Here is a 21,496-nt window from a genome sequence, read left to right on the forward strand (position 1 = left end):
AACACGTCACCATTTGTCTCAGTAAATATATTTCTAAAGGTGCTATTGACATGAAATTTTCATCAGATGTCGGTAACAACCCATGCAATCCACACATGCAAAGAAATCAAACCATAGATGTCCATAAATTAAGTTATGTGTATTAAAATGGAATGACACAGGGGAAAAGTATTGAACACATGAAGAAAGGGAAGTGTAAAAAGGCATGGAAAGCCAAGACACCAGCTAAAATCTATCAGTAATTAGAAAGCAGTCCTGCCCCTTGTCAGTGAAAATTAATATCAGCTGGTTCAGTCCCAACTGATGGCCTATAAAAAGGTCTCTCATTACCAAGGTGTCACACAAGAAAGATCTCATGATGGGTAAAAGCAAAGAGCTCTCTCAAGACCTTCGCAACCTTAGTGTTGCAAAACATACTGATGGCATGTCACAGAAGGATTTCTAAACTTCTGAATGTTCCAGTGAGCACTGTTGGGGCCATAATCCGGAAGCGGAAAGAACATCATTTCACCATAAACCAGCCACGACCAGGTGCTCCTCGCAACATTTCTGACAGAGGAGTGAAAAGAATTATCAGAAGAGTTGTCCATGAGCCAAGGACCACTTGTGGAGACCTTCAGAAAGACCTGGAATTAGCAGGTACATTTGTTTCAAAGAAAACAATAAGTAATGCACTCAACCGCCATGGCCTTTATGCAAGCTCACCACGCAAGACCCCATTGCTGAAGAAAAAGCATGTTGAACCTCGTTTAAAGTTAGCTGCACAACATCAGGGTGTGGGGCTGTTTTTCAGCATACGGCACTGGCAAACTTCATACAATTGAAGGAAGGATGAATGGAAAAATGTACAGCGACATTCTTGATAAAAATCTGCTGCCATCTACTAGGATGATGAAGACGAAACGAGGGTGGACATTTCAGCAAGACAATGATCCCAAACACACAGCCAAGGAAACTCTTAATTGGTTTCAGAGAAAGAAAATAAAGCTGCTAGAATGGCCCAGCCAATCACCTGACTTGAATCCAATAGAAAATCTATGGAAAGAACTAAAGATCAGAGTTCATAGAAGAGGCCCACGGAACCTTCAAGACTTGAAGACTGTTTGTGTGGAAGAATGGGCCAAAATCACACCTGAGCAATGCATGCGACTAGTTTCTCCATACAGGAGGTGTCTTGAAGCTGTCATTACCAACAAAGGCTTTTGTACGAAGTATTAAATACATTTCAGTAAGCGTGTTCAATACTTTTTCCCTATGTCATTCCAGTTTAATACACATAACTGAATTCATGGACATCTATGGTTTGATTTCTTTGCATGTGTGGATTGCATGGGTTGTTTACCGTCATGTCAATAGCACCTTTAGAAATATTTATACTGAGGAAAATGGTGACGTGTTCAATACTTATTTTACCCGCTGTAGGTGTTTAGGTGGTTAATGTAGGCTGTAGGCTGTAGTGTGTGTGTGTGTGTGTGTGTGTGTGTGTGTGTGTGTGTGTGTGTGTCTGTCTTTTGGTTAGCTTGAGCATACAGGTAATTATAAGCAATCACTTCTGTACCTCTTCATCTCTCGCTGCATCTGCGCTTGTGGAAGTAAAGAGATGTACCAATCAGGACACACTGTACTGAACAGGACAGACACTATCCAATAGTGCAATGGATGTGCATTCACATATTTGCACCGGTGTGAGCTTAGTTGTATGGCTATGCAGAATTTGTAATTGATAGTCTGTTTGTGTAATACATTTCCACATAACTTTGTATTCATTACAGATCTTGATCCTTTTCCTTGTGCAGTACGAGAGGGACTAATAATCATATATACTCCTTACCCACTTTAAATCCTTTGGTTTACCATTCAAAAGAACCAACAGACTTCAGAGCAAAGATGACAGTTACAGCAACTGGAGAAACTGCCTCTTCCAGTCGTTGAGTTCATAAAACACAAGCCAATTCAGAAGCATGCAACGTCCAACTCTGGAGTACAGTACATATATCAGAGAGATATACAATGACCTCCCAAGCTGCTATTACGTAAAACATGAACACATTATGCCCAGTTTTATGTCCATACACACAATATAAAATATACATCAGCTACAAAATGTATGCAAGCTAAACCAACCTACCGCCATCTAAATAAGCAATATAACCTTCCTCGTTGTATATTTATGGATAAATAGATGCAAAGACACTTGCATTCATAAATTATAAAGTTCAGTCAGCCATTGGGTAGCATTAAGCTGACTGTGGCTGACCACTGCTTGATTTAGTGGCTCATCAGCCAAATGAATCAGTAATTCAAACCATTGAGTGCTTTTTTGCCGCTGCCTCTTCTATTTTGGGGGGATTTTTAACAAGCAAAACACACAGGCTGAAAGCTGCATTGCAAAGTACAGCAGAGTAGTACCAGAGTACCAGAGAGTTTTTTCTCAGACTTAAAAGCTGACTGTTTCATCAGAATCCCAGTTGCATGAGAAGAGTTGGTTGTTATGTTCGTCTTGTCCCTATCTTTGTGTTTGCAGTCAGAAACAGCACGGAACATTTGGGCAGACTGTGGTCATCTGGCTGACAGCTGAAGTGTTAGCGATGAATTCCCATGCAACTGTTAACAGAAGACATGAGTTGACCTGAGCACGTGCATCAGTGCAGTTCAGTACCGTCAAATGTAGATGCTTAATAGTTTACAGCAACATTACCATTTTTCTGTGGCATGAACAGAGCAAAATGTCACCAATCTTTGGAGTTGTTATTGCAATGTCTTCTAGTATTCAGTTTTCATTGTCCTTTAAGACAACCCACCCCTGGTTTTTTCTTTCCAAGCACTATTTTTGCATAGCTCGACAAAATACTACATTTCTAGAAAACTGCTAGCCAAGAAACTATCAAAGAGGGGCATACAGTGACTTCTCTTCACACCTTTTACACACAAGCATTGCCCCAGTTCATATCTGTGCTATTCATATATTAAAAAGGAATTGAGAACAGAGTTTTGAGGTCAACCAAGCTCATCATATCTCAAATCCTATTAACACACATACTGTCATCTGCTGTGCTCATCAGAATGGAATGAGTTCAGATTACACACAATCCTAGGGCGTTCGATTCGTGCTCCCTGACAGATTGAGCTTCTCTTCTCCCTTCCAAATCTCTCCAGTAACTCCCTAACCCCCAAGGAGGTTACCATCTGAATACTGATGTAGTCATTCTCCCAGTCAGAACACAGTGAAGAGTCATAGTCCCAAGGCCCCTGCGCAAGGACATCCTCCTTGAACCATTATCACCCTTGCATCTCTCATCAGCCCCAGCCTGGCGAACATGATTAAAAAGTGGCCGGGACATACTGCCTCTGCACCTGGGATATGGCGAGTCCCTGCTGTCACATGTCAATCAAGCTGAGAGGTGCAGATGTGAACTGACTCGCGACCCCTAACAGCCAATTAGAATGACTGTAGCCACATGGCGTATGCCATACATTAAGGGGTCCCAGTAGAAAAAGGGTGGAGTGATGACTGGGAGAATAGTGGCAACTGATCTCTGGCAGTCTAGGGCAGCCACTGAAACTCAAATCTCACTTGAAGACAGAAGATTAGGTAGAGGAGAGAATAAAGAAAATGCAAGAAGAAGATAGTCAATTAGTAGAAGAAGCAGGCTCAGAGAACCTGAAGGTATGCTCCAGGAATAAAAGGCTATGCAGTGGACCCAGAAAATAAAGCTAGGGCTTAGAAACTGGACAGCATACTCACTGAGCATTTTTCCTGAGAGCAGGACTTCAGGCCCTGAAATGGTCCAAGATTGAAAATGGATGGATACTGGTTGGTTCCCAAGGTAATTCAGAATATATAAAAATGAGAAAAGACAGATGGGAGCATGGAAGGTAACAAGCATCTGGAGGAGAAAAATTCTAATTAAAAAAGGATATCTGAGCTTAAAAGAAATACAAAAATGGTAAGCGCAAAAATGGCTGTAGAGCAAATCTATGAAGGGAAAAGGAAGCATTTAAGACCACCATGTTTAGTTTCAGCACCTTGGGACTTGATCAACTGGTGTCTTTTGACAGCGCAAGACAAATCACAGCTGTTGTTAAAACCTACATGAGAAATGAGTGCAATTTACTGCTATGGATTACACTCTGGGGGCTGAAGAATTTATTGTGCAACACAAGTCTCCCTCAGTCAGCATCAAGCATCTACTCTACTGTGAACTGCTTCTATAAGGTTGCACTTAAGAACCACAATGAATAGAAATATAAATCTGCTACTGTAGCGCGTGTTGTAGTGGACAATAACAGCAAGTAGAGCTCTAATATATTCATATTAAAGAACTGGAGAGGGAATAAGGAATGGCCTGGCAATGCTAGGAAAGGTCCAATGTGGAGCAGAGAGCTCGTGTCTTGCCTGCAGCACTATAAAATGCCCATTTGGATACGATTCAAAAGAGAATATTGATGTTTGATAAAATTCACAAATCAAAGGGAAGCGTAAGGCGGCCCGCCGACTTGGCTGGAATACAGGCCAGCGTGGGGGACTTGGTTAGGCACGGCGAGCTGGTTCACAAGATGTTGAGTTTTGAGAGTGATGTTCTAGGATCAATTCTAAGTGCCTTTTCTGCACACACCAAAGAAAGTAGTGAGAAGTAATAAGAGACAGATTAATATGATAGTCTTCAAGGCTGAGGCCCGGAGCTGCATGTCCATGTTATGGATTAATAGGAATTAATGTAGCACAGAATATCGTAATTTAATCTCACAACATATCTGTAGAGCGACCGTCAGAGAAGTTATTTCATACATTCTAGTTAGAGTTCAAAGAGAGGCTATCCCAAATCCTTAACTTCAAAATTTCAAAGACATCATCTCTCTGCTTTTATCTTTCTGAGACCTGTTAGCCATCCATCAAATCATCCCTGGAGAAATGTATAGTATGACTATAGATGGAGAATTTGGAAAGATGGAAAGGACAAAAGTCCAAGTTAAATGGCTTGGTTAGAGATACCGCTATAACTGAAACGGCAACAGATACTGACTGTCAATGTCCTATCGAGATTTTTGTAGTTTTTTTTCTGCTATAACAGCTGGTGTTAAAACTGAATATCAACCTTGCACTACATGTGTTCATCTGTTAGGGTTTACTCCAAGTTAGCTGCCCATTTTGGTGCAGTGGCCAAACAACACTCTAGTTTAATGTTTTAATGATGGCAGAGTTGAGGGCTATTTTACATACTGGTCATAAAGCTGACACGTTTGATCAATGGGATTGAGCTTGTTGCCTGTTATGGCCACAGCATGCGATTCCATCATCATCTGCATCTAAACCACTCAGGGACACCTTGTGCCCTGTATGAAAGCATCTGCATTTGTTATGTTTGCTTGCCCTTTTTAGTCAAGGTTATCCCCTCAATGTTTCCCTACCTTTTTTCTTTCAATATGTTTCTGTGACCTGGCCTGAAATATTACAAAGGTTCCAAACATGTTTCAACTCCGCAGTGCCTGTTTATCCAGGGCTTTCGCACCACTTTTGCCATCTATTGTGGTGTTCAAATAAGGACAGGAAATATATGTATGCTGCGACTTGCTGCAGGTTCTTTAAAAATCGTCTGATTTCACAGTGGCTGACCATACGCAGCCTGTACGTCTGCTGCTGCTCGTGCGTTGGTTTATTTTTATCTTGAAGCCAATGGAGTCTCATAATAAAAAGAGTGCTGTAGTCTATCTCCAAACAAATAAATACATGGTTCTCCATGTTAAAGCAAATCCTGCCCTTGCATTACGCTCCGGGAAAGAAGCCTTGCGAATGCAATATCAAGTCATCTGAATAAATAACTCCAACTTTCCAATGGAGAAAAACAAATTATGTAGTAGAGTGATTTTGTCTTTGGGACACCTAATCAGTAAATGTATAGTCTTTTACACCCTCACCTAAATAACATGCTGTAGACAACATGACAAACCCTAATTGCAATGTTTTCCTGTATTGATGGACTTGTACACTAAAATGACACAAAGTGATAGTAGGTACAGGAATGGGATGAATTGAGCCAAGAAATTGTGAAATAAAAGCTGTAGAAAAGTTTTGTATGATATATTACAATTCCTTTTGAAATCATACATAAGATACCACACTATATTCATCCCCAACACAAACCCGTTGCAGTTCAAACCATCTGTGAAATTAGAGGTTAATCTTGGATGATTACCTCAGAAGAAAATGTGCAACATTTGTCCAGTTCACTTGAATATTCTTTATGAGTTTACAACCTCAATGAGTTATTGATTTGCAGATGTGAGAAGCTAACCTCCCTTGTCGCATAATAATACGGGCGAGGCTGGAGCGAGGAGAGCATTTATCTGTGTCAACATAGTGCAAAGGGAAATTACACATATATGCCTTCTTTATTTTGGAGCCTGAGACTCGGGTAATTTTAGAGTCCATTACACAGGCCATCTTTGAAATCCACCCTGATGTACTGTGACCTGAGGGGGCTTTGTAAGACTGCATAAATGAATGGCTGCCAACTACTTGACTCAAGGCACCAGCTCTAGTTACCTTCGAAGAAAACGATCAATATGCCCACTCATTTGTACATTGCAAGCCACTAAGTGGTACAAGAGAAGGAGACAAAAGCGAGAGGTGCATAAAAACAGACGTTTCTCTTGACTTAGCCTTAATTGAAAAATTGAAAAAAGATTTACAGTATGTGATTCATGTATAGCAATACAATGTTTGAAATAGCATTTAGTTTGACAGCTTTACACTGTTTTTGAAAAATATAAGTAAAGCAACTGTTTTGACAAGTCCAGTGGTTCCCAAACTTTTTCAGTTAGGCCCCCCTTGGGTAATTGGAAATATTTTCGAGGCCCCCCTAACCCGGTTCTGACCTACATTTGTTGGATTAATTGAACAAACGTTCCATTTTCTCTGCTAATAATATAAGTCACAAAGATCCAACTAATTTTATATTTTTGTATGGATAGAACATCCATTTGTACGCAGTTGGTTCGATAAAATGTGCAAGATAACTTATGTAGTAATACCAAATAGTACATCTATTTTATATATTTAAAATTATAACAAAGAGCAACCAATGTTTGTTTCACGCGCACCCCCTGCCTTTACCTCCGCCCCCCACGTTGGGAACCACTGGACTAGTCAATGGTCTTTAGTCTTCAGTATCTTTTCCCAAACAGAAACTGAGTGAGTTGCACTTATTTTCTGCCCGTGTATGGAAAGAACAAACATTTCTATGATGTGTCAATCAGGTTTTCTATTTTCTCTTGGCCGCAGGTAGGTCAGAATCCCTGCCCTGCTGGTTCTTTATCTATGGCAGCTTGCTTTGCACATATTCTACCTCTCATTTATCACTGTCCAAACAGTTGACAAGTAGTGCAGTGGATATGGATCATCTTAGACAGTCAGATGAACAACTCCCAACAGTAATATGCCTGCGTGTGTGCAAACACACGCAGGCATATTGTCATAAGAAAAATGATAAAAGATATAAGCCCCTAAAGGGGAATCGCATACAAACTGTACGTCAGTGATTCTCAACGTCCAGGCCATGACCTGGTACTGGTCTGTGCAGAGCTTTCAGCTGGGCAGCAGAGATGTTCTGTGACATACGCAGACAACTTCTGCAACAAACTCCAACTTTGTGGAGGCTCTTGGGATCTTATCTCTAAGGATCTGTGTTTTTAGAACGAGACTATGTAGTGAATGTCATTCTATTACATTTTGAAAATTGCTCAGGTGCACATAAAAGGGTTTTGTTCTTTTGTGTACTGTTAAGGTGTCAAATGCCTTGTGAAAATGACCCCTGAAGTACACGAGCATCCAGGAAAATGACATGTCTTTACCCTGCATCGTAGCTAGTGGCAGTGTACATGCTTCAAAGGCTAAAGGATGGATGTGCGGGAGCTGGTTAACCTTCACAACTTTGGGGAGTTGGGCTCCCATGTACAATCCATCAATTGATCAAGAACGCCATGAGACCATGAATCTTACTTCACTTTTCTTGTCAGCACATTGCAAATGACCCTTGCAGATGTAATATCATGTTTGCTCAGCCTGGCACTTATTCAAAACAGAAGCAGAAAGCTGCACTTGGTCTTTTCCATTGGATGAATGCAAACCAACAGACCAGACCTATTGTTGAGTATTGACTTCAAATGTTAGCATAAGCTTGTAATTTAATTCTGAAAATACATTCCCTGGCCACTTTATTAGGTACACAAATATACTTTAATTTAATCTCAATAAAGCTTCTAATAGGTTATTGTTCCCCCTACTGATAGAGAATAGTGTGAGCCTTTACAAAACACCTCTTAAATGCAATCCAGTCCAACAAAATTCAAACAAATATCTAATATAATACACTTCTGACAGTGTTTCTCAAAACTAAACATTATTTTATTTTTTTATGTAAAATGTATGGCTGACCTGTTATATTGGATTGCTTTAGATTTTACAGGTATGCTTAATATAGTGGTCACTGAGTATATACTTTACCCTCTTTGAATAGTTCTACTGAGTAACAATCATGAATAATGGAAATAAAAGGGCATAGATAACAAATCTCAAGTTGTAGGAGTTAAGCTTGTACATATTACAACTACAACTTTTATTTTGGGTGATATTGTATGTTTTTTTATCTTGTTTTGCTATAAAATCTCTCTACACAGCAGTTCACAGTATGCGGTGACTGATATAATTAAAAGCTTCATTGCTTTTCTGGCGTTTTCTTAGGTTTAAATATACATTGAATACAGAAGAACATTACAGAGTTAGTTTGGTTCGAGACCCCTGAATAAATGCCCACATCTCAGTTAAACAGGTCTCATGTTGTTTGTATAATGTCTGTTTTGAGAGCTTAGTAGGCAGTAGTTAGGCAAGAAAAAGTACCTATATGTGAAGCTTAGCGTACATACACAGGTAAAAGTGCAGGAGATTTTATACTGAATTAACTGTAGCCTTCCGAAGATGTGCCCGAAACATACAACCTTGAATACTGTCCGGTGATGTAAAGAAGGAGTGGAAATGGGAAGGGTGGAGACTGGAGAGGTATACCTAAGTGGCGTTAGCATGCTGTGTTTATCATGCCAAGGACATTGTTGGTTTAACCTTGAGCAAACAACTCCACCAGCTATATTAGCACAATGAATATGCTAAACGTGACCTATGGAGGCACGGAAGAAAACAGGACGCCTGCTCAGCAGGCAGAAAAAATAGCCTCAGCTTTAAAAAAGTGCCATATTTAATCCAGCCCATTTGTGGGTATTCAGTCATGAGTGTGAGCATGCTGCAGTGATGGCTGGCTAAATGAAGTAGGGCAGATGCAAAGCACGACAGCGATGCTCCCTTCCACTCACAGGAAAAGAGACTTCCTTAAACCCTTGCTCAGACTACAGGAGTTTTCAAATCCTAAACATATTTGAAATTGGGTTGCACTACCCAAATGCAGACCAACTTCCAAGATGTTCTTTTCTCTAATCTCAAAAATACATATATTAACTCCTAAATCAAACCTATTTTAAATGAATCGGGAGGCCCTGATGAGTCAACAATAAACCTCATATTGCCTGTTAATATCAGCAGAACATTGGTACAGACCAAGGAGTTGCACTCCAGTCAGGCATAAATCATCCCAAACTCATGTGGTACTGTATGAGCCCAGGTTAAGGACAAGTACCTGCCTCTCGATTGCTCAGTGTGAGGCAGAGAGCAGCTGATGATAATTAACCTTCAACACAATCAGCCAAGACCTCAGAAGGTAATGTCACAGTAACCGTAAGACACCTGCAAATTAAAAGGGAAGTATTCATGCCAAAGTAAAAATTAAACCAATGCTGTTATAGGAAAGGGTGAATATTCAAACACACACTCAAACGATATTGTCTGTACAGAAACCAGGGGTGATCACATGAGAAATTAATCTGTATTCTTACTACATGAAAATAACAAGATGGAACTGACCATGGCTGCGGACAAACTTTTTTAAGACATCAGGTTCTATGTCTGTTCCTAACCACTACTACTTAACCTCAGGGAAACCTCAACTGATACACCATAAGCAGTTGAGAGCACTTGATTGAAATGACTCTAATACTTTGTAGAAATTCGATATATTTACAACATGCTTTCCAGAAGGAAGCAAAAACCAAGACAGATATGTGTTTGTGTGACGGTGAGTTTGAAGTCAGCAGTAACATTAAAACTGTGAAAGTTACACAGCAATGTGTGTAGGCTAAAGTGTATTTGTTGCTAAAGAGATTGTACTACTCCACAAGACCCAAGCCAAGTTCCAGTCCTGTCTTGTTTGCAAGCTGCTGATTAAAGTGAGGTGGGTTAGCCCCAAAGTAAGCAAGTTTGCCCACCTCTGCACCTCAAGGACTTTCATCAATCCAATCATAGTATTTTCACAGAAATGTGGTTGAGGTGTGGGATGATGATTAAAAGCCGGCTCCTGTTTCTGCAGCAGAGTGTCCACCCTCACGTTTTAAGTACCATTACATTAATTATCATTATTTGCTTTGATAGTAATACTGTTAAATAATAATATTTAGAATTATAAAATGATGAGCAGCTATATTAAGCTATAATGGGTTTCCAAGAATATCAGGATATAAAGCCAGATCCAGGCATGTGTTTATTGCAGTCTAAATAATAGCAATAAGCTGCCTGTGGGCCAAGTCTGGCCCATGACCAATCTTTAAATCTACAAATATAACAGGGACTATACATCCAAGCTGGATAATGTGTGGGCTATTTCCAAGTGAATAAAAATAAGTAATATTCAGACAAATAAAGGAGTTAAAACATTAAGGTCTGTGTCTCCGATGCAACAATAAACAGGATTTGGCGTGCAATACTGAAGCACTGCCCCTTGGTTGAACCTAATTGCCAACCACTCTCCGGGTACGCCAGCTGTCAACAATACTCCATTGTGCTCTCTTAACAGTGGAACTGTTTCGTAATGCACAGCATTGCAAACCAGGGATCTCTGGAGCGCACAAACAAATAAACAGCAGCCAATGAGTGGAGCGAGTAGCACCACTTCACCCATCTCTGAAATGGAGCCATGAAACAGAGCCATTTTTTTTTTTTATTTGCTCCGAATGGTTTTGGGTAATCTACCAAATGTTGCACCTCAGCCAAATGCAGTACAAAAAAAGCAAAGCCTTACTAGTTCCACTAAAAATAGAAAACTGATATTTTGTGTGAAAATCTAGAAGAGGATTATCCTGAACATCTGTGACAGAGGCTTTACCTGTAGGTTAACTTTGGGCTTGAGTACAGGGCTGCTGCTGGTCTCGAACACGGACGAGCCCTGTCTGTGATCTCCTGATGCTGAAGTGGGTTGTGTCAAGCTGCGCTGAGCTGCACTGCTCCTTCCACTCTTCTACACCACTCTATTAGAAGCAAATTTAACATCAGTTATCGGTGGGTGATGTGATACAAGTTCAACCAACAAAATACATTTAAAGATATCTGAAGGCACCAGCCTACATTTCAAGCCAAATCAAGTCACTTTAATTTATACAATTTATAATCCAGAATGCCTTAAAGGGGCATGAAATAGAAGCAATATGAATACATTGTGCCTTTGGGTCTGTCCATTTAGTCAAAAGAAAACAGTCTATGGGAAAAACTCAATATTAGGCTATTTGATATAATGTGATCATCTTACAAATGTGTTGTTCAAATGAATGATCCCAGCAAAATGGAGTTGTAAATTAAACATATTTGTTATTGAAGATTTCGTCTGTAATTGCAAAATTGAGAAATAGTTAACTGCATTAAACATCAGGTTGATTAGGAATATAATTAGAATATTTCAGAACAGGGAGCCAGGTGACATTTTAATGAATCATAATTGGTTTATCCTTTCGTAAATTATAAATGATCACAAGTATGTGTATTCAACATTTGTGTTAAACAAGTAAGTGTAGTTTCAAAATGTGCAAGTTGTTGTGTCTCATGTCAACACCTGTATTTAACAGTGAAAGATGATGGTCGAAAATAAAACTTGCTAGCCCTTAGCACTAGCCATATTACTTGCTGCAAGTGGGTGTAAATGACTAACAGCCGTTGGATGGTTTCTTTTTGTGTTAGCTGATTTAGATGCCCCAGTTACCGAGTAGAATACAGCTGAGCTAGCACGTCCAACAGATAACGTGGTAGCTAACTTATATTTAGCCACCATGACAGTTGTAATATATTTTTCCACATGTTCCAGACAAAAATGCTCCTAGTTACGTGAACGTCAGTGTAACAGCTCTGTGCGTTTTTCTGTAAGTGTGTCCTCTAATTTGACGCAACACACCTGTGACATGCCTATCCCAAAATAAAGCGACAATCAGTTTAATATTATTCATCACAAGCAGGAAACTCAAATAAAGATCACGTACCTTCATTATCCATTAACATCTCTCGAGTGTTTTATGTTGTATTTGGCCTAAACCTTGTTTTTCATCTTAACTTGCATCAGTGAGAACGAGAACACTCTCATGGTGTGTTCAATGAACCTTGGAATAACCGGACATGGCACGGGATCAGTAACACAACAGAAGGCCTAACCCTTAAATCTGGATAATGACACGTGTAAATAATGTGTGTAAATATCCATCCAATAACAATGAATTATTCATCATGACCAATAATTATTCATTATTGGTCATAATGACTAATCTTCACATGATGTAGTTCCAGTCTTTTAAACTTCAGTCTCTGTTCTGCTAGAACTAGATTTGCAGGACAATACATGTTAATATGAACCCAATCCATAACTGCATAGCCAATCCAGTATCATCCATTCCCTAATAATGAGCTGTCAAACTTAAAGTGTTCCTCTGGGGCATAAATTGTAGCATTTGGCATCACATACTGTGTGAACGTGAATTGCCAAGCTGCAGATACACTTATTAACATGAAATTGATTCTGTAGACTAGAGTAACTATCTGACTTATAACAAGACAGCCAACAACGCAGTTTTTGTTTATGGACGCAGCATTTATTCGTTTTGGGATCAACACAAAGTATTTGAGCTTGGAGAAATGCAAGCATCATCCTCTGGCATCAATATCACACAAACAGGGGGATGCCATGCAGCTGCCAATACAAATCTCAGCAAATATGTTGCTGAAACATTAATGTGAATAAGCAAACTAAAAGGCAAAATAAAACACTTTTATGTTTGGAGTAGAATAAATCATATTTGATTCGTATGTGTTACATGGATAATCAAACCGTTAAGTTGTATTTACATTCACTCTTTAATTTACAAAAGCATTTGATTAAAAACTAAAATAGATAAGAAGAAAAACCTCTGCTATTGTGTTTGTGATTATCACCATTTGCTGCCCAGGGGTTGAAATGTTCCCACATTTTAATTTACAACTGCCTCACTTCACAGCACATTAATCTTTTGAGATGATAAACTAATAGGATTTTTGTTTATTTTGGCATCCACAGCAAAAACCTGTGGATGCCACGAGAGGAGCCAGTAATAGAAACTAAATTGAACCACAAGGTGGTGCTAAAAGTGAGCTCCTATGTTTCCCCAACCACCCTCTCTCACTATATCTCATTAAACCATCACGTTCACTTATCCCCTCTTTGGTTCATTTTAATAACATGAGTAAAAGTCAAAAATTCTAGTGTGTACTGAGTGTTAAATAAACACTTAACCACAAAGGCAATCTATCATTCCCCTAATGAATTTACGCTTGATCTGTATCACTCCACTTAAATTGAGCACTTTATCACTGAATGTGAACCTATAATCCATCACGATATAGACGTCCTTCTTGGCCCATGCCTCCTGAAAATGAAGGATTTGCGAGCCCCTACCGAGACTCCGAGCCGTGCTCTCAATATCTGCACGAGGACCCTTTTTCCATTCATCCAACATGCAACAATTAGGCTGCAGCAGGAGTTTTCCAACGCAAAAGATACATAAAATTGTAAAAGAAAAAAAGAAATCCATCTGAGCGAGTGTTTGGAGTCAGTATCTGACTGGTTAAAACACCACTCATTATGCTGGATAATCAATGTCTCAACTTCTGCTGCACATTGAAGCGTTAGCCTAAACAGGAGGTTTAGTCAGTCCTTTGCGCAGCGTCTTTTGAAATTGTCATTAAATCCTTGAAGCATTCAACAGGCCTACTCCAAATTATGCTCTTAAATTATTTTCTTAATTTGACTTTATAAAACGTGCCTTACCTGGTAATCTTTGTGCTGTCTGTTGTCCAGTTAGGAAATAAATTATCTGTTAGTTTTGGATCAGCTCTTCCGTGAGTGTCCGCTGCCCGCAAGAATACGTCGTTTTGCAAGAAAAGCGTAATAGCAATGTAACTCAATTCCCCCCTCTTTTTAGTTCTCTGGATGTTGTTCCGCGCCTCCCTCCACACACCGAGGCTTACTGGGCAGAAAGATGTGAAGATAAAACGCGTAACAGATCACACCAACAGCAGTCCAGTTTAATTTGATTTTTAGATTAGCAAATCTTGTTCCGTAATGTGGGGCATCAGCGCGCCCCTTGAATAGAAAAACATCCACATCCCAAATAGTTGGAAAATAACCCTTTTCACTTTATCCCCCGAAAAAAGCAGTCCTTTTCACAGTTTTGGTCTTGACTACTTACGTTGCCTTGATATCTGATAGGCCCACTGAACAGGAAGGTCTCTATATATTAGGGTTATTCCAACGATGCCGGTGATGCTGCGTATCCTGCATCCCACTACCAGCAAGGGAAGAGTGCAAAGAGAAAGCCAGGCAGTAATGTCGCCCTGTGCTGAGTGCTCCGTCAAACAAACGGACCGGTGAAACACGCTCAGTCAAATAACACCTCCTTTGATTTTATCTTGTGGTGTAGATGTAGTCCTTTACGGTGGGGTAAACCCACTGCGGTCCGGTGGAAAGATGCAGAGCAGATTGAGGTGCAGGCGAAGTCTCGTCCCTTTTGCTTTTGCGCACACACTCACAGTCAGAGGGGATTTTTCTGTTGGTGCCTTCCTCACACCCCGGCTGACCAAATGTGAGAAAGAAAAAGCTCCGGACTCCTGATGCATTTATATGAGCGTCTAAAACTATGAAGGTTGTAAGAACTGCGTTATTTTAATCATGTCAAAGCTCATAAAAAGAAAGATGTAAACGAGATTGTTAAATATGACTGTAGCTACACAGGGTTCAGCAGTGGTTAAACATAATACCATGAGAAGACTTTCTTCTATGGAAGCATAAATGCACAGAGACAAATTATCTCTTAATATAGGCAGCCCACCACTTTGATGCCACTCGCTGTAAGTAAATGTATTCATACCTGTTTACTGCACCCTAGGGCAAGTGAAATGGAAACACTTGTTTATATTTCTTCTAACCAGTCTACTTGGGATACAGCATCAACATTTGGAGGGCATGCACAGACAGAACAGCAACAAGGTGATCTCCATCCTCGACAGGTGAAAAGTACAACATAACCTCTATAGAGCACTCCCCACTGACCTAATCGCCAATCAACAAACAGCCTACAGCTTTGAGTTGCACTTTTACATCTGTCAAGATCTACCTGGATTCAATGGGTCAACAATAAGGTCAAACTGCTGTTCCAACTTGCCCTTTATCTGGTTGTGAGTTAAGCTTTTTCTTCTTCACACATTTCCTGCATTGAACAGAGTTGCCACGTGTTCATTGTGCATTAGGAGGAAAGGTGAGCTGCAGCAACAAAGGACACACAGATACACAACAAGTAGTAGTGGACACCAATGAGTGGTTAAACACCAAACTCTGTGGTCAAAGGTGAAGGTTGTTGCAACTGTCCATGTGAGAAAAATGTGTTGACATCACCACTCCAGAATACCACCCCGCTTTCTGTACATCCGCCAATCATGCCGTCTTTACAATTGAGACACTCCAGAGAGATACTGAAAAGCACCCACATGTAACAATATTGCTCAGAGAATCTTAGAATTGTGTCACGTAAAAGCTGGATGCTTCTCCCATGACAGCAGACTGGGGATGTTTTGTTCCTTAGAAATCACCTGCAGCAGCAAGATTCAGGGCCATGTTTAGATATAGCCGCAGGAATAACACCGAATGAATGAATTACACTGTTATATGCACAAGTATAAAAGCACATTTTCTATATGCTGTCACTAATGCAATTTGCATACCATATGTTGTGTAATGATAAAAAATGTAATCAGTATTGTTCAAGAGGAACTCAATGATGTGGTACCCACAATCCACACTCTATTATATGTGACAAGAATAGTAACGTAGTCCATTTGGATATTGGTGTAGTAATGCAGCCAATGAGGGGTATACATTTTTCATAAGCAACCTGAAACAAACATAAAGCTACAGTATTCCGAATATGTATTGGCATTTTGCTATTCTCCAACAGTACGGCCAAATCACTGTTGTTATCTTGCACATCAGGAGAGTGTCCTTGCTGACACAAAATGCAAACATCTGACAAAGACATGCAGTCGTTCAATAAGACAGAGAAAGAGTCATTAAGTACATCAAAATATGTCAAGATGCAGCAGAAACAGGGATTGTTTTTTTATGAGATGCATTTTTGCTGACTTGTCGAGCACTGGTGCCCAATTTATCCACAAGGCAGCTTGGCCAGAGACAGTTTAGTCAGCGATTTGGTTGTGTAATGCTAGTAGTGGCTAACTGATCCGCTAGTTTCAACTGAGATGAAGAGCAGGTCTGCTTAACTCACTACCTCCATAAATACTTGTGCCTCTAACTTGTAGTCTTGATCCCCAACAGATGATGACACGTGTTTTGTCACTGGAGGCAATTTATGAGACTTCGCTCAGCTCCCTCAAACAGGCGCCACAAAATTATATTCATTCAACATGTTCACATGTGTACGATTACTCCCATAATCTGTGAACAGACAGTGAAATAAAAAGTCAGTGTTCTCTTTTTAGTTGTTAAGAAATGATGCCCAAGGTACTGTGTGAGAATAAATTGATGTGCACTTAACTCTGTGCTTGACAGGATAAAAGGTTAATGTGCACACAAAAGTCATGATTTTGAAATCCCTGACAAATCAAAATATATTTCATTCAAACGAAATAGAGAAAATATAAATCTTTATTGTCAAGCAGTTAAACCTCCTTCTCCTCTTATAATATTAACAGTTTATTGACATTTTGGGATATTTGACATTAATATGTTACTGACCACTGGATGGTTTATGACAAATAGGCTTCCTCCTCGCGGGAAACTCTTGCTCAGATAATCGTTATGCTGACTGAACTGATTTTATTATTTTATTGATTTCTTTTCATGTATGGCTGGTGTGGTTCTGCTACCCTTGAGACCTTTGAACCTCATGGGAGGTAGCCTATCATCTTAGGGGATTAATTTCCTCGGGCTACACTAAAGAAAATGGCTAACAGGAAAGCTTTTATATCTTTTTATATTGCCTATTACTTTTATATTGTCTTTGTGTTGTTTGGTGTCGTTCGTGGTGTCTATTGATTGCTGAAATCTATGTTTGAAAAAAAGCTTTGTTGATCAAATTCAGAGCAGCCGTGTTACACTGAGTCGGTTTCAAAACCAGTGCCTATAGGAAATTGAAGCTCATACAGAATTAGATTTAAACTTTAATTCATTTGAACCCTGAAGTCAGAAGATGTTTGAATAACAGTTTAATTGTTGATTCAATAAACAACACACACTTCCAATTTAATAAGCAAGCCAAAAGTTAAAAAGTACTGAATAGATGGAGCTGTTGCTTTCTGTTTTCCCACACTCCCCATCAGCAGATATGAAAAGAAACAATTCATACATTATGGAATTGCTCAAACAGTGAAAAGACAAAGGCAATGTCTATTATACAAAAGCTCAGTGTAAAACAGTTGTAGGACGGGTGCCTAAATGGCTACCTAACAGGACTGATTTGATGTTCAGAGTTGCAGCCAAAAACTTCTATTCTATATGGACATATCTAATGTCCCATTTCAGGCTGAGTGTTAGAAGTGTGCATCTCCTAATGTTAAAAAGGTCGCTAATGGGGCATTAAAAAAAGACCCTTAAGAGTAGCTGGAAATCTGACTTGTATCACATTGACAGCTGCAGAGCATTTGCTGGGGCACAATATGCCTGTGTATGCTTAACTATTGGAATGCAGGTGTATAGAACTAGATGTAAAAATCCCCCAAAATAAACATGTTGCATTCAAGCCATGCCATCCCAAAATCTGCCAATGTCTCTCAGCCATCTGTCATTGGTGAAGGAGATCTCTGCATGCCTTGATTTATGTTTGCATGGCAACGTCTGACTTGAATCTAACCATATTTGAGCGAGAGCCATTTGGTAAATAAGCAGCACACTGGCACTGCAATAGGCATTATTGACAGAAGCCTTAAATCCCCAGGAGTTGCAGCAATGTGTGCGTGGGAATGGGATGTGATGCTGAAATGGCAGGACAAGGGTACAGTCACCTCACTATGATTCGATCGAGGGAGCGTAATGCAACTCACAATGGATGACACATTTATGCTGAAGTCAGAGAGTGGGTGCATCCCTACTGGCTTATTGATTGAAGTAAGCTGGCAAGGTGCACTAACAGGGAATAAAATGCTCTGACAAATCAAAACATGGATAGTCAGCAATTTCCCTTATTAGCATTCAAAGCATTTTTCTATTGACAGCTGTTTTGGCATGGGTTTCCATATTCATTTGTCAACCTGAGAGGTTCCTCAGAGTACTGGTGTGAACTCTGCAAACCAAAATAAAGGAGTACGAAGAGTGAATATCTCCAAATATACTGACAGTCGGATTGTGAGAGTCAAAGGCACTGAAAACCCTTTTTTTCTCTTCCAATTAGCTTCTAACGATGAGTGATGGGGTTGCATTTACACAAGATTACAGTTTCAATTACTTCACATGAAAGATGTTCTTTATTTCTCCACTCACGTGTCTGAAGTGGCTGTGATTTAGAAACGTTGAATAAAAATGTGATGTAGTTTGCTAATGATGCCAGGCCACTGACAAATCAAATGTTGATCAACCCACACATACTCAATCCTGGTGATGTGTTTTGGACTGGCAAAAAAAAATAATGATTTTGTTAACTTTTGCTTATATAGAAGTGAATATTTAAAGTTACAGAGAAATACGTCAATTTTGAAATCTTCAGAGGCTTTGATGCACCGTTAAAGTCTCATTGTTGTGCCCATTTGTATGTTATTGTTTGTTGTTTGTGAGCACTGGATGGCGCAATGGGCCACAGAGTATTGAGGTGACCTCACTGGCACAGGTGAGGCTGTGTGAGCAAACAGTTTTCGATGGTGTTGCAAACACACGCTGTTTTGGTTTAATAAATGGCATTAATAGCAAGAACGTCGTGGTCGTAATTGAGCAAACAAAAAAAATCACAGTATCAATTCATGGTGATATTGAGTGGCAATAGTCACCACACTCATGTTGCCATAAAGTTTGCTAAAATGCAATGAAGTTCTTTGTTTTGTTGTTGTATGAAGTTTTGAACCTTTTGGTGCAAATGCATGTCAATTCTGAAGTGCAATATACACACAGAAGTTTCCAACCTTTATTGAGCATCCACTTCTAGGGGATTACATTGTAGCGGGAAGAGAGTTGAGGAGTTCAGTATGTGAAGCGGCACCTAAGTGAAGCATATTTGTCATATTTATTAGATTATAATATTGGTGCATGATCAAACAAAAATGATGCCAAGCAGCAGTGTGAAGCACAGATGGCAGATCAGCTTTCCCTCACACAGTGCCTTGACAGGGGGATAAAAACCACAACATGTATCTGCTGGCATACACATATGGACACACACATAATCACATGTACATATGTGTAAAGACCTTCATTTTCACTGATGCATGGAATGCGAACCCTTCACCTTGGCAGCAGCTTGTGTTAGAGATTGATTCACAACTTGTGGTTCAACACCTCTGTTTCCCCTGTGAGCCGATGCAGTTTCAGACTCTGCAAGGTTGGCTGCTAAATATTCATTGCTCTGAATCGGTCCACTGCTGCACTGGTGCAGGTGTTTTGGCTCGATGTCAGCGTGCACACAAACATACTCCTACCACGTCACCTTACACCCCCAAAGGTCCTCTAGTATTGTGCATTGTGTGACCAAGTGGTGCTGTTCATTCTGCATCCGCTAACAGGATAGATCCCCGTCCTCCCGCAGACCGACAGCAGGCTAATGGCTCTGGCTCTTTTCCAGTGACCAGAGAGAGATGGGAAGACATAACATGATGGATGAGAGAAAAAGAGAGAGTGGGTAATAAGCAGTGAAGAAGGGTAGAGTGACATCAATCTGGAGCAGCTACAACTCCTTTTCCATGTTAGTGTCACAACTAAGCCTATCCAATCCATAATTTTATGTGACAGTTTTGAAAGCAATCATACAATTATATGCCATCTGGATGTGGATTGCATGTGCTACAGTGGATATGCCCCTTTGTAGAAAAGCCGCCGTTGAGTGCCTGATGGGGAAACCCAGGGTTACGTGCTTTGTTTGGATGATTTCGTCATTCGTAGCAAACCATTACACAGAGACACAGAATAGCTGTATTGCACTCAGCTTAGGAGAATGGGCACTTAAGTGTTTTCTCTTACTCATTCCAAGCAGGAAAAATGAGCAATAAGGACAGGTTGGAGATATTTAAGTGACAGTAATAGTTTGAGGAAGGACTCAAAATCACCGCTTGCTAGGCATTTGGCTGGCAATTAAGGGGTCAGACCTGAATTGGTACATAAACACGAAACCCTCAGAACTGCTTGTGTGATAAGGCAAGATCAAATGCAGATCTCTTGGAAAATAGCAAAGTAAATGAAGCATGCTTATTCTGTCCACCTTCTATCACCAAGATGAAGCATCCATTTCCTTATCCGCCCTTTCCGGGAATAATTTATCTGTCAGAGTATGACTCAAAACCGTGCATCTTTGACCTGAAATAAGGAAAGTCAGATTGAATTTGTAAAGATTCAACTGCAGGCTAACAGACACACACACAACATCCTGTCTTATCTCCATTTCCCTCCGCTCAGGAGTAATCTGGTCCATGTGTCAATCACCCGTCCTGACTTTATTAGGGGTTAAATAGCTCTCTTCCTTTTAGAATTGACTACATATTGGCAGAGTGTATTTTTGTAATCAGCAGACCACATCATAGCCCCTGGCACACTGGGACTGTCAGTGCATGACCTCTATAAACAGGGGGGAAGAGAACGACCATTTCAGATCAGCTATTAACTAAATAAGCTGTCTCTCGAGAACAGGCGCGCCTGCTGGGAAAGAGGAAAATGAAGTGAAGGCTATTATTCCAGTAGGTCAAAATACCTTAGCACTTGACAAAAGCCCATATGCTGTAAAAGCTCTTTTGAGAGACAGAAGCCCCTTTATCCTATGTCCAAGGTGAAGATGTGATACAGGAGTGAAGAAGCGCCACCACTTAATAGGTGCCCTTCCTTTACTCCCCCCCACCGCCAGATAG

The 21,496-nt window shown here is 40.1% G+C and overlaps 1 protein-coding gene across 1 annotated transcript in view; it reads right to left on the bottom strand.

Annotated features, from left to right (window-relative positions):
* Positions 1-12,535, bottom strand: part of grik4 (glutamate receptor, ionotropic, kainate 4) — a 252,415-nt gene extending 239,880 nt beyond the window's left edge. The window contains 2 exon segments of the mRNA XM_063907054.1: positions 11,262-11,403; positions 12,403-12,535. The gene's annotated coding sequence lies outside the window, so the exon portion shown is untranslated.
* Positions 12,536-21,496: the final 8,961 nt, after the last annotated feature.

Source organism: Eleginops maclovinus, chromosome 18, assembly GCF_036324505.1.
Source record: "Eleginops maclovinus isolate JMC-PN-2008 ecotype Puerto Natales chromosome 18, JC_Emac_rtc_rv5, whole genome shotgun sequence".
NCBI lineage: Eukaryota > Metazoa > Chordata > Actinopteri > Perciformes > Eleginopidae > Eleginops > Eleginops maclovinus.